Here is a 16,193-nt window from a genome sequence, read left to right on the forward strand (position 1 = left end):
AGAAAGACCCAGATAATAAACTCCCTGAACCTGAGCCTATGCAAATAGGGACACTCAGAGGTCCACTCACATAAGAGGAAAAAGAAAGAAGGAGAAAACTTCAATTATGTTTATATTGTGGAAGGGCAGGTCACTTTGCCAGAGAATGTCCAGTAACGCTTAAAAATCCACGAAAGGGTGCTGTTTCCTCCACCTCCTCAACTGAATCGGGAAACGATTAAGCTCGACAAGGGGAGAGGTTACTTGTTCGAGAAAACATCTTAATCAAACCTCTAATGCTGCAGCCTTCATGGTACCGCACATACCTAGACATTTCATAATTCAGGTCGTTTTAATTGTTACTACCCAAGTGAGGCATTCTCTCCCTGTCCTACTGGACTCAGGCGCGACAGGAAATTTTGTGGATAATAAGTTAGCTGAAAACTTAGGACTTCCTATGTGCCTAAAGCCTTGTCCAGAAGCAGTATGTGCAGTGGATGGGTCAGAATTGACCTCTGGATTAATCACAAAACAAACAAGTCTACTTGTTATGATCTGTCAGAACGGGCACACAGAGGTGATTAGCTTTGATCTGATAGATACTCCTAATTTTGGTTTGATTCTCGGGGTACCCTGGTTAACAACTCATAACCCAAAAATTGATTGGGTGAATAGAACTGTTACTTTGGATTCCTCTTTCTGTAGAACCAATTGCTATCAAGAAGCAGGTACAGAGCAGAGCACAGTATTACACTGTGCTAGTGTTACACAAGATGAACCAAGTCTCCCTCCTGAATATTCTGACTTTAAAGACGTCTTTGATCCAGTAAAGGCTAGTGTGCTGCCCCCACATAGGTCTTATGACTGTCGTATAGATCTTATCCCAGGGGCCCCTTTACCTAATAACAGAGTATATGCTTTGACTGACGAAGAAACCAAATACTTAAGAACCTACCTAGATGACCTACTACAGTCTGGGTTCATCCGTCATTCCACATCTCCGGTGTCATCTCCACTCTTTTTTATCCCGAAGCCGGATAAATCCCTGCGCGCGTGTATCGATTATAGAGGACTAAATAAGGCTACAATAAAGAATAAATATCCTCTTCCTCTAATACCTGTGTTGTTGGATCAATTAAGACATTCTACTGTATACACTAAACTAGATCTGCGGGGAGTTTACCACCTGGTCCGAGTAAAAGAGGGGGATGAGTGGAAGACAGCTTTCAAGACAAAGTTTGGTTTATTTGAGTACACAGTAATGCCCTTTGGGTTATGTAATGCCCCTGCGGCCTTTCAGTTCTTTATAAATGAGGTCCTACACGAATTCCTGGACGTTTGTGTCATAGTATACATAGACGACATCCTCATTTACTCTAAGAACTCAGAAGAACATACCCAACATGTTCGTGCAGTATTATCAAAGTTAAAAGAAAATCATCTTTTTGCTAAGTTAGAAAAGTGTACTTTTAATGTCAGCAAGGTGGACTTTTTAGGATACTGCCTGTCACCTCAAGGAATAACTATGGATGTAAAGAAAATCAGTGCTATTGCTGATTGGCCAGAACCATCCTCTATAAAAGATATTCAGAAATTTCTGGGTTTCGCCAATTTTTATAGGAGGTTTATTGCACATTTTGCAGACATTGCGGCCCCAATAACTACCTTGTTGCGGAAAGGGCAACGATTTCTTTGGACTGATGAGGCGGCACACGCCTTTCAACTCCTAAAACAAAAGTTCACTTCAGCCCCAATTCTGAAACATCCTGATCCTGACTTGCCTTTTTTTGTTGAAGCGGATGCTTCACAAGTAGCTTTAGGAGGAGTTCTCTCTCAACGAGATGCAGTAGATGGCCAGTTACATCCTATAGACTTCTATTCCAAAAAGTTATTACCAGCTGAACAAAATTACACTGTGGCTGAAAGGGAACTACTAGCTATCAAAGTAGCCTTTTCAGAATGGAGGCACCATTTAATGGGAGCCAAGTACCCAGTTACAATCTTTTCTGACCATAGGAACCTACAGTTTTTTGGATCACTTAAAGCACTAACACCACGTCAGATGCGCTGGTTAATTTTTTTTAGCACATTTGACTTTGTAATAACCTATAGACCAGGTGCACAACAAATTCAATCTGATGTGTTATCTAGATACGGACATACTTCAGACATGAAACAAGATAAAATAGGAGAACCCATTATTCCTCCCCAAAAGTTTTTGGCACCAGTACAACAGAAGGATTTCATCACAGATCTATATAATGCACACATGCAAATAGCACCTCAGGATTGGTTAAAGGATTCCCATAACACAATACAACGAGGTTTAATGTATCACGACAACATGCTGTTAGCGCCCACCTCTGAATTACAAACACAGGTGATAATTTGGCATCACGCCTCACCGTTGGCAGGTCATCCTGGTTGGGTAAAAACCCTGGAAAATGTGCAAAAACACTTTTGGTGGGACACTATAAGAAAGGACATTAAGCAATTTGTCACTACCTGTCCAATTTGTGCAAGACATAAATCTTCTCATAAGGCCCCTGACGGCTTGTTAATACCAATGCCAACACCCAAACGACCTTGGCACACTGTGAGCGTAGACTTTATTGTAGGTTTACCACCTGTAAAATCTTTCACAACAGTGTTGGTTATAGTGGATTTTTTATTTAAAATGGCACATTTTGTACCATTACGGAAATTACCCACGGCGGCAGAATTTGCCGATATTTTTATAAGGGAAATTGTGCGTTTACATGGTTTGCCAAGCAAAGTGGTGTCAGACCGAGGGAGCCAGTTCAACTCTAAATTTTGGAAAAAATTATGTAAAAAACTGAAAATAGATGTGGCATTATCCACTGCTTTCCACCCAGAGACAGATGGACAGACTGAACGACTTAACCAAACCTTACTTCAAACACTACGTTGTTTATTGGCTGATTATTCTAGTGAATGGTTGGAAGCTCTCCCTGTAGCGGAGTTTGTTTATAATAATACTGAGCATTCAGCTCTACTTTGCTCACCATTCTATTTCTTGCAGGGGTATCATCCAAGAGCTATACCCATTTTGTTAGAAGATTCTCTGTTACCTACAGTAACGGATAGACTAACGAGGTTAGGTGACATACAAGACAAAGCCAGGAAACATTTATTAAAGTACAAGGAAAGCATGAAAAGACAAGCAGACAAACACAGATCTGAGGCCCCAATGTATAAAATCGGTGACAAGGTATGGCTCTCCACAAAGAACCTAAACATAGAGGGATCCCGAAAGCTGCAACCACGTTTCATTGGACCCTTTAGTATAACTGCCATAGTAAACCCGGTAACAGTAAAATTAGATTTACCAAAAGAATATCCAGTACATACTACATTCCATGTGTCCTTGCTTAAGCCGTACAATCCAAAAACCCGACCTGAACCACCACCTCCACCCATACCAATTAAGGGAAATTTAGAATATGAAGTGAAAAGCATAAAAGACTCAAAAAGAATTAGTGGACGTCTGTTTTATTTAGTAGAATGGAAAGGATATGATGAATCTGAGAATTCATGGGAACCAGCATCATATGTACATGCCCCACAGCTGATTAGACGGTTTTATTTAAAAAATCCAGGAAAACCCCGTCCTGTAGGAGGGCCTTTGAGGGGGGCAACTGTTAGGGTTTGTGCACAGCAAAGAGCATGTCCCCTCTCACTGCACTAGTGGGTTCTGTAATAGCTCCCTTTTAAACTTACTATTGAAAGCCTTTCTTGTTATCTCACCTTCCCCCCCCCCCTAGGCTTCTGTGTATGTTGTTTAATGTGCTGTTTTGTTTACACATTGGGCCTTGCTTTTACCAAGGCTTCTTTAAAACACTCCTCTCTAGGCCATGTGTTAATTTAACTCATTTGCATAATAACTGAAACTCTGCACACCTTTCAAGAACATGTGCAGCATGTGAGGACCACACCCAGCTCTTCAAACCACACCCAGCTCTGCACACCTTTCAAGAACATGTGCAGCATGTGAGGACCACACCCAGCCCTGTCTATAAAAGGCAGCCCCCGAGCCTCACCCAGTGCTTGTGCTCGTTTACCTCCCGCTTACCTGAGGACAGATCTCTCGGCGCTGGCACTCCTGCTCTCTACAGACTTTCATTGGCTTCAATGGGCGCAGCTGCTGGCTCTTCCTTCTTCCGGTTTCCGGTTCCTCCTTGCCTTAGCCTCTCTCCTACAAGCAACCTGCAAAAGAGAAAGAAGACAAGGTTAGACTGATCAGTATCTCTTGCCAGCAACAAGTAAGTGCAAAACTTTTATTACCTGAAAGAACTTTGACAACAATTTCTGGATTCGTGTATAGACAATTTGAAACAAGATACCTTCCACGAACATTGTGATTCAAACTCTTTGTTACAAGAATACTTTGCGGAACTTTGTGAAGCAAACATTTTTTTTTTTTTTTTTTTTATGGAACTTTTAAGAATCGAACCGTGGAAACCATTAACAGCAAGGCAAACAGTAAATCAAGGACTTGCACAAATTACATGCTGTATTTTGACGTAAAAGTACAGTATTTGTTTTATAAAAGATTCTGGAAATATGGGAAAAGTGAGTCTGCTATTGGGAATTTAGGCTTTAGTTATATTAAGATGAATGTTTGATATTGATAATTCTGATAACGGTATTTGTTTAATGTTTTAGAAGCTTTAGAGTAATAGAAAGCACATCCCAGAGCAGTAACACATTCCAAACCTGGAAACTAGAGACCAGGATCCAAGAGGTACTTTTAAAGAAAATTTCTAATAAATAAAGGGATAGTCAGGAACCCAGTTAGGAATAGGTTGTACTTATCTGTTCTTTGTTTATGTTTCATTAGGCACCAGTTTCTACAAAAGTCAGAGAGGGCCGCAGATTTGTGCAGCACTTCAACAGTGGAAACGCAAGAACGGTGTTGTCTCTTTATTTTATTTTATCCACTTCCCCCCTTCCCTTGAGCTTCTGTTCTTAGTGCACTGTTTTAAAAACTAGTGTGCTGGAGCAAGCAGTTTCAGGGTGGGGTCGGATTGTCTTCAACCTCCACCAGAACTGAACAAGGACTCAGGTGAGCTGGGCTTTGACAGTTACACCCTCTCCCTTTGGAAAAAGGTGTCAGGGCTAGGGAGCAGTAGCCTCCCCCAGCCTCTGGAAATGCTTTGATGGGCACAGATGGTGCCCATCTCTGCATAAGCCAGTCTACACCGGTTCAGGGATCCCCCAGCCCTGCTCTGGCGCGAAACTGGACAAAGGAAAGGGGAGTGACCACTCCCCTGACCTGCACCTCCCAGGGGAGGTGCCCAGAGTTCCTCCAGTGTGTCCCAGACCTCTGCCATCTTGGAAACAGAGGTGTCGGGGGCACATTGGACTGCTCTGAGTGGCCAGTGCCAGCAGGTGACGTCAAAGACCCCCTCTGATAGGCTCTTACCTCTCTTGGTAGCCAATCCTCCTTTCTTGGTAGCCAAACCACCTTTTCTGGCTATTTAGGGTCTCTCCTCTGAGGTATTCTTCAGATAACAAATGCAAGAGCTCACCAGAGTTCCTCTGCACTTCCCTCTTCGACTTCTGCCAAGGATCGACTGCTTACTGCTCCAGAACGCATGCAAAACCGCAACAAAGTAGCAAGACCACTACCAGCAACATTGTAGTGCCTAATCCTGACGGCTTTCTCGACTGCTTCCTGGTGGTGCATGCTCTGAGGGCTGTCTGCCTTCACCCTGCACTGGAAATCTTGAAGAAATCTCCTGTCGGTTGACAGAGTCTTCCCCCTGCTAACGCAGGCACCAAACTTCTGCATCACCAGTCCTCTGGGTCCCCACTCATGTCGACGAGAGTGGTCCCTGGAACACAGGAGCTATATCCAAGTGACTCCCACAGTACAGTGATCCTTCAGTCCAAGTTTGGTGGAGGTAAGTCCTTGCCTTCCCACGCTAGACTGGAAACCTGTGTACTGCGTGATTTGCAGCTGCTCCGGCTTCTGTGCATTTCTCCAAGGATTCCTTTGTGCACAGCCTAGCCTCCGTCCTGCAGTGCTTAACCCTCTGAGTTGGACTCTGATGTCGTGGGACCCTCCTTTGTTACTCAGCGTGGATGCCGGTTCACAAATCTTCTAAGTGCCTGCTCCGGTACTTATGCGGGTGCTGCCTGCTTCTGTGGGGGGCTCTCTGAGTTGCTGAGCGCCCCCCTGTCTCCTCCTCCAAGGGGCGACATCCTGGTCCTTCCTGGTCCCAAGCAGAACCCAAAAACCTCTACCGCGACCCCTGCAGCTAGAAAGGCTTGGTTGCGGTACTTCTGCAACCTCCAGCACGCCGTGGAACATATTCCATCCAAAGGAGAAGTTCCTAGCCCTTTTCGTTGTTGCAGAATCCTTGGCTTCTTCCACCCAGAGGCAGCCTTCTTGCACCTTCATCCGTGGTTTACTGGGCTCCTGCCCCCCCTGGACACTATTGCGACTCTTGGACTTGGTCCCCTTGCAGGTCCGCAGGTCCAGGAATCGGTCTTCAGTGCTTTGCTAGTGTTTGTGATTCTGTCAGAATCCCCCTATCATGACTATTGTGTCCTATTGGGGTAGTAGGTGTACTTTACTCCCACTTTTCAGGGTCTTGGGTGGGGTATCTTGGACACCCTGACTGCTCTCTTACAGCCCCAGCGACCCTCTACAAGCTCCCATAGGTCTGGGGTCCATTCGTGATTCGCATTCCACTTTTGGAGTATATGGTTTGTGTTGCCCCTAGACCTATGTTCACCTATTGTAATTCTACACTGTTTACATTACTTTTCTTACTATTACTTACCTGTTTTGGGTTTGTGTACATATGACTTGTGTATATTACTTATCTTCTAACTGAGGGTACTCACTGAGATACTTTCAGCATATTGTCATAAAAATAAAGTACCTTTATTTTTAGTAAATCTGAGAATTGTGTTTTCTTATGATATTGTGCTATATAAGTGGTATAGTAGGAGCTTTGCATGTCTCCTAGTTCAGCCTAAGCTGCTTTGCCATAGCTACCTTCTATCAGCCTAAGCTGCTAGAAACACTTCTATTCTACTAATAAGGGATAACTGGACCTGGCACAGGGTGTAAGTACCACAAGGTACCCACTATAAGCCAGGCCAGCCTCCTACACGCACCAAGCCTTGTCGTTATTTAAAGGTAAGTTTGGTACTGTTCAATGTCAGGATGTTGGCTTTAGCACCATTAAAACCCAGGAAGCTCTATTTTCATCCACTGAGGCAGGTGATTATGACATGTGACGATGTTGGTCTTATTGTCTTTTTTTCAGGTCGAACAATTGTCACTGCTGTGAAGTATGACAGGTAATGATACAGCAAAGCTGGACCAAATTATACAGCAAACTAAACGCATTTAGAAGGTGCTATTACAAATTGTATTCATCCACAGGTCACAATTTTGTGTTGCATGCAATAAGAGGAACACCATGTTTTAGTACTCTCCTACCTATCTCTCACAATAAAGTAATTTGTCTAACATATGCAATGCTGACTCAGCAGAAAAAATATCCTGTCTGCCCACTTTTTTGTAATAAACATACATCTATTTTATTTTGAAAAACCCAGCATTCTTTTAAAACCTGTCATCTGTTGGTGAGTGTCAGGTTCATGCTAAAAACGAAGATTAATGCCCAGCTGAAATTCTACCTCCCTGTTTGCTGCTGATCCTGCCTGCTGTGAGGCCTCCAGGAGTCCAAGGAGTCCAGATCAGTGGCCACAGTGCCTGGAAGCCCTCTTTCCATCCTTCACCTGAGATCCAAGAACCACTTACTACAACTTCATGTTAGCTGAGTGGTGACCCTGTCTGACAATCATTAGGGCAGGGGGTCTTCAAACTAGGGGATGGGCCCCCTGGGGGGTGGGGCACAAATGATTCCAAGGGGGGGGGGGGGCAGGCTCTGCCCACAAAAAGCATTCTAGGTCTAGGGGCCCACAAAAAGCATTCGGTTGATAACAGTGGTTTGTTTTAAGCTGAAAAAAATGAGCAGCAGTAAATTGCTCTGTAAGGGCCATCACAAACGTTTTGTCATTTATATTCAAGCAAGAAGTATGTGTCAAAAGGGAAGGGGCTCCAAATACTCTTCAAAACCCCCACCCTCATTTCTAATATTCATACTGTATATACTTTTACACGTGAGGCCTGCCTGACCAGAGCAGTATGTTTGGCATCATGTATTTGATTGCATTTTTAAAACAGCATCAGACCTTAACTGTAATGTTGAAATAAGTCTAGATATATTTAAAATTGCCAATTTAATAGAATAATTGTGAAAAATTTGGAGGGGGGCCCGATGAGTTAGTTTTTCCACTGGGGAGGGCGCTGCATTAAAATGTTTACAAACCACTAATTTAGGGCCTGATTTAGAGTTTGGCATCACAACGGCGACAGATACCACATCCGCCGACATTTAAATCCCATGGGCTATACTGGGAATAGATTTCAGTGGACGGGCTATCTGTCACCGTTGTGACGGAGTCACCCCTCCGCCAAACTATAAATCAGGCACTGAATCTCACTGTGGACAAGAGCACCTACACACAATGTGTGGAGGAACTTTATAGGCTTACAGTATTTTGAAAACCCTGTGGGAATGACTAAATGTATAATTCGAATGAAAAGTGTTTTGCAAACCTCTTTATTCTTGTAACTTTCTGATGTCAGCTTCACCTATTTGCCTTGATAAAAAGGAATTCCACAAATCGGGTGTTAGCTGTCTACAAGAAACTTGTATTATGTGATTTCTTGTAAACTGAAGAATAACAACTGGAATTTCCCTAAGATGACGTCATGAAGTTTTTGTTTTTGTAAATTCACTTGTCCTAATTGTAGGCAAAGGAACAATTACAGATAATGTGTTACATGGAGTAATGTACATGTGAATTGCTCCCACTGACCCTTCAACACATTTTCAAAATAATTCACCAGGGCCATATGTGGTTTTAATGAGTGATATCAGTCCGGGGGCCTTATTTCCTGGTAAAAAACAATATTCTCGAGAACACTACACATAAAATAGTCATACACGATGAAAAGCAAATGTGACTATGATCCCTACACCCAAGCACTATAGTTCTCCATAACCCTCAAGTCTATGAAGAGTATTTTCAATGAACCAAGTTCGTGGCCCTTGGATCCACTGTGGAGGGACTCTGTGTGTGGTGTTAACAGTCGGCCTCTTGCTTGCTCTCACTTGGAAGCCACCATCTTTGGTTGGTTAGACTTTAAAGATACAAGGTATTTTTTGTTTGTACTACCTGAGATCTGTTCTACTCTTATGTAAGGGACATACACGGTTCCGACATCTACTACAAACCTTCTCAGGATCTACAGAATTACCAGCAGACCCACCTTCCAAGAGTGCAATGGAGGGCCAAACTAAAAGGTAGCAAGCAATGGACTCTCAAAGGGGGATTACGGGGCAGTGATGGGCAAATGCCACAAAAATCAGCTAGTCCACTGTGCTACAACTGAAGTTAATAGGAGGTTCTGGTGACTGTTCACCAGAATCCCTGTAAAAGACACAAGTTGTTTAGAAGGCTCTCTAATGTAAAGTGCCTGGCATGGTTGGATTTCTTAAGCACCAGGGGTACCCAAGGGGCTATGGAATGTACTGTGGCAGCAATGACAAGAAAACATATTGGTAAGAGATTCAACGGTTGACATCTGTTCTATCCAGGTGGCTGGTTCACCTGTTCGGTATAAGTCAATAAGGACGCTCAATGAAGGACCACACGCAAATTATGAATAAATTTGGCTTTACTACAATTTCAGATAAATGCAGGCATTTAGCACATTAACAATAGTGAAATAAGCATGACAATGAAAAGCACCTATTCATATATATGTACACTACAGATAGTATCTATGTATATGAATGAGCAAAGAGTTCATTGACAGAGTAAGAATAGTAAATAAAAAAAATATCTATATAAATGTTTATATATCAGTACACTACAAAGAGCATCTATGCATACGTCTGAGTACAGAGTTCATTGACAGATATAAACTTGGAATAACTGTATACCAACATGTGATACACTACGATGTTCAGGGAGCAGAATATTAACGAGTTGAGCACTTCAGATAAGCTTTGATTTACTGCACACTAAAATGCACATTTCAGTTACTGTGGCAGACTCACACTACGATGTTCAGTAAAGCAGGAAAAGAACTATAAATGAGCTGAATTTCTCAGATTATAAACACAGTGCAAGTATAATAATCAATCATAATAATAGAGCAGAGAAACGAAAAGCCTTTCATCCCTGGGTGGAACTTAACTTAGTCACTTAGTCCACGAGTACTGGGAAGCCCTCTACCGCCCGCTTGGACCTCTCTCCCCCTCGAGAATCACGGTCTTGGAACAGCAAAACAGGGAGGCAGCGCTGGGTCTGAAGATGACAGTTTCATAACTCCATCTGCGAGCTTCAAAATTCCCTCACCCACCTTTCAGTGTTTAAATAACCTGAAGCTTGGATTCTACTCCCTTCCAGTATTTTCTAGCTATGTATGTTATCAGTATATGTCTCTTGGCTGCCTTGCCATTCCCTGGCCATTGTTTTCATTCCATCTTTTACTGTGGTCTCGTTCTCAAGGCTGAGACTGACTCTCCTTTACAGCCTGTTTCTCACACATGCAGCTGCGAATAAGTTTATCTATGGAATGTCAAAAGAAAACAAGCTTGAAAGCGAACATTGTGAATTTCTTTCACGTTGTTCTGGCTTCGGCAGGCATCACGCTCATCTACACTGTTCAAGCTAATTAACCCTTCGCGTTACAATGTCTTCCGCATCTTTCCCTACTGCTACACTGATCAACATCTCAGCACAGCATCCAAGAAGATGCTGCTTGAAAGATTGTCGGGCATTATTTACTTTCATGAATTCTTCTCCAGTGACCACTAGCAGCCTCCCTCCATTCAGCATCCCCCTGCAGGGATCAGTCACCTCTACACATCATGTACGCAACTGGTTGTGTTTACTGGTGCTGCCAATGTTAGTTAATGCCACGGATAAGAGTCTCAGTCCCCTCTTACTGGGCCCTTTTGTGCTCGCAGACACTCACCTTCTGCTCAGGGACTCTGCCTGGACTCATACGAACAACTCTGCAATAGTTTCTAGCAGCTGCTCTCTGGCCACTATGCAGAATCACTATCCAGCACATTTTCCAAAGAGCATGTGCACTGCCATGCACCAAAGAGAATCATATTTACACACTAGATGGGCCAGTATAGTGAGGACAGACCCCACCCACCACAATCATCGCCCGCGGAGGCCTCTTTGGGATGCTGGTCAGTGCTCACAACATTAGACAACATGATCCATACCGAAGATGGAGCATACCACAGTGATTTCTTTGGTGCCGCCCACGCCACTCTCCAACCCACATAAAGTTCTGCTACATCAGTACATTTGGACAAGGCAACCAGCTTAATCGTAGTGATTGCACAGTGTTGTGCCATGCTATACTGGCCCTGCTGCTTCTGGCACATGCAGCGTGGTACGCTATAGCTGTTCTTTCTGCGACAAGCAGCACTGCAGCTATCGGCACTTGCCGGGTCACAGGAGGGGTGCTGAGGGAGCCGGCTAGTACCTGGGCAGTTTGTTTTTGTGTCAATGTGCAAAAACAGTGCACCTCCATTGCAGTTCAAATATGAATGTGGAAAATGAAAGTTGTGGTGGGGTATGGGAGGACTGAGGGAATAGTTACTTGTCTTCACTTACAACAAATTAAGGCTATATTTATAGGTTTTGTGGCGCAGGGCAGCTCAGCAAGTCACCTTGCTGGCTGCCCTGCGGCACAGGGAAATGGCAGGAATATGCTGTATGTATCCAATACGGCACATTCCTGTCCTTTGTCGATGTGCTGGTGGCCTTTTGGCAGCCTAGCACCAACATAGGCACCCTTGCACCATCGTGCAAGGGTGCCTGCATTGCAAGCAGGATTGTTTTTGTGCAGGAAGGGGCACCTTCCTGCACAAAAGCAATCCTGAGAGGCTTTTCACAGATAGGAGGAGGAAAAAACGAACAAGGAGAAATAAAGATATTTCTTCTTGTTACACCTCTCCTGGGGAGGTTTATCTTTTTGGTGCATTCCCGGGATTATGAGATTTGGTAAATTTGGCAATGCATCAAAAACCATGGCAGTTGTGTCAGAAAACCCATGCAATGCTTATGGAATGCCTCCTTTGTGCAGAGTAAGGCAAAGCAGCATGTTGCACTGCCTTGCTCTATATTTTTGAAGGTATTCAAAGCTACGCAAATTGGCTTTGCGTGGCTTCAAAAATATTAGTTAGTGGTTTGCACCACGCATGTACTGTGTTGCATGGTGCAAGCATGGCGTAAACCACTCATAAATATGCTCCTAAGTGTCCTGGGCCCACATTACTAGTAGACAGAAACTGAGCACCACGTATACCCTCTGAACATTCAATCTTCAGGATGTGTGGCGTAGTTTAGAAACTCAGGACTGAGTCACACAAAATAACACAATAAGTCAATGCGTAGCCAATATTTTTTCTTTATATAAAGAAAAAATATACTTTCATTGACTTAGAACTAAGTACTAACTATAAAAATAAATGTTAACAATGAAAACTAGAACTGCAGAGCACCTCCTGAACTGCATGTGTGCATGAAGGTCTTGTGGTGTTACATGGTATTCTCTAAGGTGTTTGTCATGGAATTCAGTCTACAACCCCTTCCTATTGTATTTGTGTCAATATTCATAGTGTAAACCCCATTCCTATTTGTTAGAGAATTCACAATGTAAAACTGCTTCCTACTGAATTGTCAGCGTTTACAGTGTAAATCGGATCCTACTATATGTGTCATGGGGTTACCCATACAATCTGCCTCCTTCCTCTATTTTACAGGGTCTTTGGTGTGAGCTTAAGAGTAGGTAACGGGCTAGCTTATACAACTGCTACCCAAGAAAATGCCAGCCTAGAAGATCAAAGAAGGGTTGATGCCCAAGCCCAGGCCTCCCCTACCAATGGATCCAACCTGAGCATCAAGCACACCTCTTTAGCACTTGACTGTTGAGGTGCCAGGTAGAGTGGTGATGAGTCGTGAACAATGGGAGCACTTTGCAGGGCTAGTATAGCACCTCCCAATCACGTGCCAGTAAAGCAGTGTGTTAGCCTGAGGTTCATTCAGCAGCAGCCAGTGGCCAGACCTAAGAGATGCCTGTGTGCTTGTTAAATGCCAGTAAAGCAGAGCGTTAGCCTGAGGTTCAATGAGCAGCAGTCTGTGGCCAGGCCTAAGAGATGCCTGTGTGCTTGTTAAAGGTGCTGGCTCTGCTCAGAGGAAAGGTTGGCAGCAGAGGGAGACAGGTGCCAACCAGAAGCGGAAGTGTGGCCTGAGGGAGGTGAGTCACAGTCACTCACTCCCCCGGAAGTGTGGTGGAGTTAAAGCCCAGCTGGGGTGGAGATGGTGCTGCCTTGAGGAAGAACCCCAGGGACCTGTGCACAGGTAATTCTCACCCAGTTGCTTACAACTCTGCTAGTCTATGTCCCGACATAACAAGAGTGGAGGAAACTCCTGTCACGCATACGCGTGCCATCCCACTCCTCACTCAAGAGAACCATGAAGAACTCCACGCCTTCCGCGGGAGGAAGACCCCGAGAGGGGGTACTACCCTGAATGTGAGGGTGACCCCACCCGTCGGCTCCCTGCCTCCCGCAGCAACCAGTGAGCCGCGGGCTCCGGTGACACGGAGGGCGCTGTGCTGTGGACGACACGCGCTGCGCAAGGTGTCACCGTTAGCACCGTATGCTTCGTATGCTAATTTATGCCATGGCACATAGCCAATGAGCGCCTAGGCGCCGCTTCCTGACCCCGTGCGTGGTCAGTGACTCAGACGACGGACTGCGCAGCGAACGCTCTAGGACGTCTATGAGGCGCGGCAGGATTACTTCCGGGGCGACTCTTCCTTAGAAACACTTCACGCTCTCCGGGGAGCGCGGGTTTCTTCCCGACAGTTCTGAGCCCTGCATCGCGGAAAAGCTCCGCAGATTTGAACAAAAAGTGTTGTTTGTCGCTCGTGGCTGTGCTCGGGTGTTCCACCGGGGCTGATGAGATGCACAAATGCCCAGAGTGACCAAAATGAGAAAATAACGACGCGATGCTGCCGCAGAAGCCGGCCATCTGCAGCCGCGTAATCCCAGGGCCTCTTCTAACACGCGAATCACCCTTCCTTCTACCCCGGGGGCGCTCCCCAGAGAGCGACCGGCTCATTTATTGTCTCCTCTGCAGGCGGGGGCCCAGGGAAGGCAGCGTGTGTTCCTTCAATCCCATTTCCGCGTGGAATTTTCAGTTGTCCAGCTGGGTGGATGGGCGGGAGACTATAACATTTTCTAGCATTCTGGTCAAGAATTTTCAATTCTATCAAGGACACGGAGGCTCGGATTATGCTTCTCCCTCTTTGCTGTTTATTATACAATTAACTCGCAGCCAATAAAAATGTATCTTTATAAAAAACTACAAATCCCAACATGTCTGTGATGACATCAGTTCCTCTATGTCAATCCCGGCGCAGCAGTCTAAATAAGCAGCGAGGAGCCATAATACGTCCTCTTTCTTTGCTATGAAACCAAAAAACAGTATAGAACCAGTCTCAAAGCACGCTCTGCAGGTTGAATCATCATAAAGAACAGTCTGAGTTGATCAGACGAAGAAACTTGTGGCTCTGCATAGAAATCTGGAGACTTTCAGTTATCCAGTCTTCTGATCTGGAACTGCAAACGAAAACAAAGACATATTCTTGTCATAATCATCTGTTGTGTACAAAATGCCTCATATAAACAATCCGATAAGAGTCGTAAATAGACCATCATGTTCTTATTCATGTCACTCTAACACGTGATGCAATTGACTAAACGTATTCAACAATAACATTCAGAATTTGAGTCATAAGAAAAAAGTAGCTGCCCACGACAAGAAAAAGGGTGGGCATGATGACTATTAGAGTGGGATAATCCTCGCCTCTGTGTCCTTAATAGAATTGAAAATTCTTGATGCAAATGCTAGAAATGTGTATATTCTATGGCAGGACCGGAGGCTCGGATTATGCTTGTTTAAAGCTGGTGTACAACAATGGAAGCTACATCTAGGATAGGTTTATAGTAAAAATTAAAAGTAGAGTCTTGACCAGTCTGCTGCTCTCATTATGTCTTGTAATTGAGACCCAAGAGTGTAAGATTTTGACGCCGTTGCCACTCTGACAGAGTGGGCACCAAATTTGGAAGTGTCGATACCAGCCTCCAACAGAATTCACTTCACCCAACGCGCCAATGTAGCTGAAGACACGGGGTGAAACGGCTTCTGCAGAGAAGTCAGTAGTTGACCCCCAGGAGATTGACAAATTCCCTGGTTCGATCTTCGTATTCTCTTAGACATTGTACAATACACAGTTTAGGATTCTCAGGAAAACTAGGATAATTTACTTGCCTGGAAAATGTTTTCGTTCTCCGGGATATGGAAAAGGTAACTCCATCACGAGAGAATTCTCTACTTGCGATATCCAGGGCGTGAACAACCGAACTCTCCTGCAGGAGAGGAGGCATAACAAAATGGTTAGCTTTGCAGATAATTGTTTTCTGGATAAATCTGCATTGCATGGCCATCTCTGCAAACATTTTAGGATGATATCTACATCCCATAATAACGTATACTTAGGTTGAGGAGGATTAGCCAATCGAATACCCCTCATTACTCTACTCACCATCAGATGTTCCCCTACTGGCTTCCCCTCTACAAAGGTGTGTCTAGCAGAGATAGCTAATCTGTGATTATTGACTGAGAAGTAACTCAGGCCTTCTGAAGCCAATTCAGCCAAGAAGTTAATTACATCTGTAATGTGGGCCCCCAAGGGATCCAGGTTCTGTGGATTGCACCAACCCACCCACCTACGCCAGGCGGATAGATATCGCTTATGAGTGGAGTCTGCCCAGGAAGCAGAGAGATGAAAGAGAGAGCGCACTCCAAAAGGCTCAGCAAACACCAGCGTTGCCCGAAATGTGCCTGGCCATGAGCTGTAATTTGGTCTGGACAATGAGAGGGTGAGGCTGTCCCAATGGGTCCAATAAAAGCTTGGGACTGGTCGGGATCTGAACTGGAAGATCTTGGGATAGTTCCAACAGGAGAGGAAACTGGAAGATCTTGGGATAGTTCCAACAGGA

General features: G+C 44.5%; 2 protein-coding genes across 5 annotated transcripts in view; one reads left to right on the top strand and one right to left on the bottom strand.

Annotated features, from left to right (window-relative positions):
* The window catches only part of LOC138295282 (zinc finger protein 773-like), a 93,143-nt gene extending 88,953 nt beyond the window's left edge, over positions 1–4,190 (bottom strand). The window contains exon 1 of the mRNA XM_069233479.1: positions 4,073–4,190. The gene's annotated coding sequence lies outside the window, so the exon portion shown is untranslated. The remainder of the gene's footprint in view (positions 1–4,072) is intronic.
* Positions 4,191–13,397: 9,207 nt separating this feature from the next.
* LOC138295285 (NACHT, LRR and PYD domains-containing protein 12-like) overlaps positions 13,398–16,193 on the top strand; it is a 157,018-nt gene continuing 154,222 nt past the window's right edge. For 2 of the 4 annotated variants that reach the window (XM_069233489.1, XM_069233486.1), the window contains exon 1: positions 13,398–13,485. The gene's annotated coding sequence lies outside the window, so the exon portion shown is untranslated. The remainder of the gene's footprint in view (positions 13,486–16,193) is intronic. The other 2 variants (XM_069233488.1, XM_069233490.1) reach the window with 2 other exon arrangements.

This window comes from Pleurodeles waltl, chromosome 5 (assembly GCF_031143425.1).
Source record: "Pleurodeles waltl isolate 20211129_DDA chromosome 5, aPleWal1.hap1.20221129, whole genome shotgun sequence".
Classification (NCBI taxonomy): domain Eukaryota; kingdom Metazoa; phylum Chordata; class Amphibia; order Caudata; family Salamandridae; genus Pleurodeles; species Pleurodeles waltl.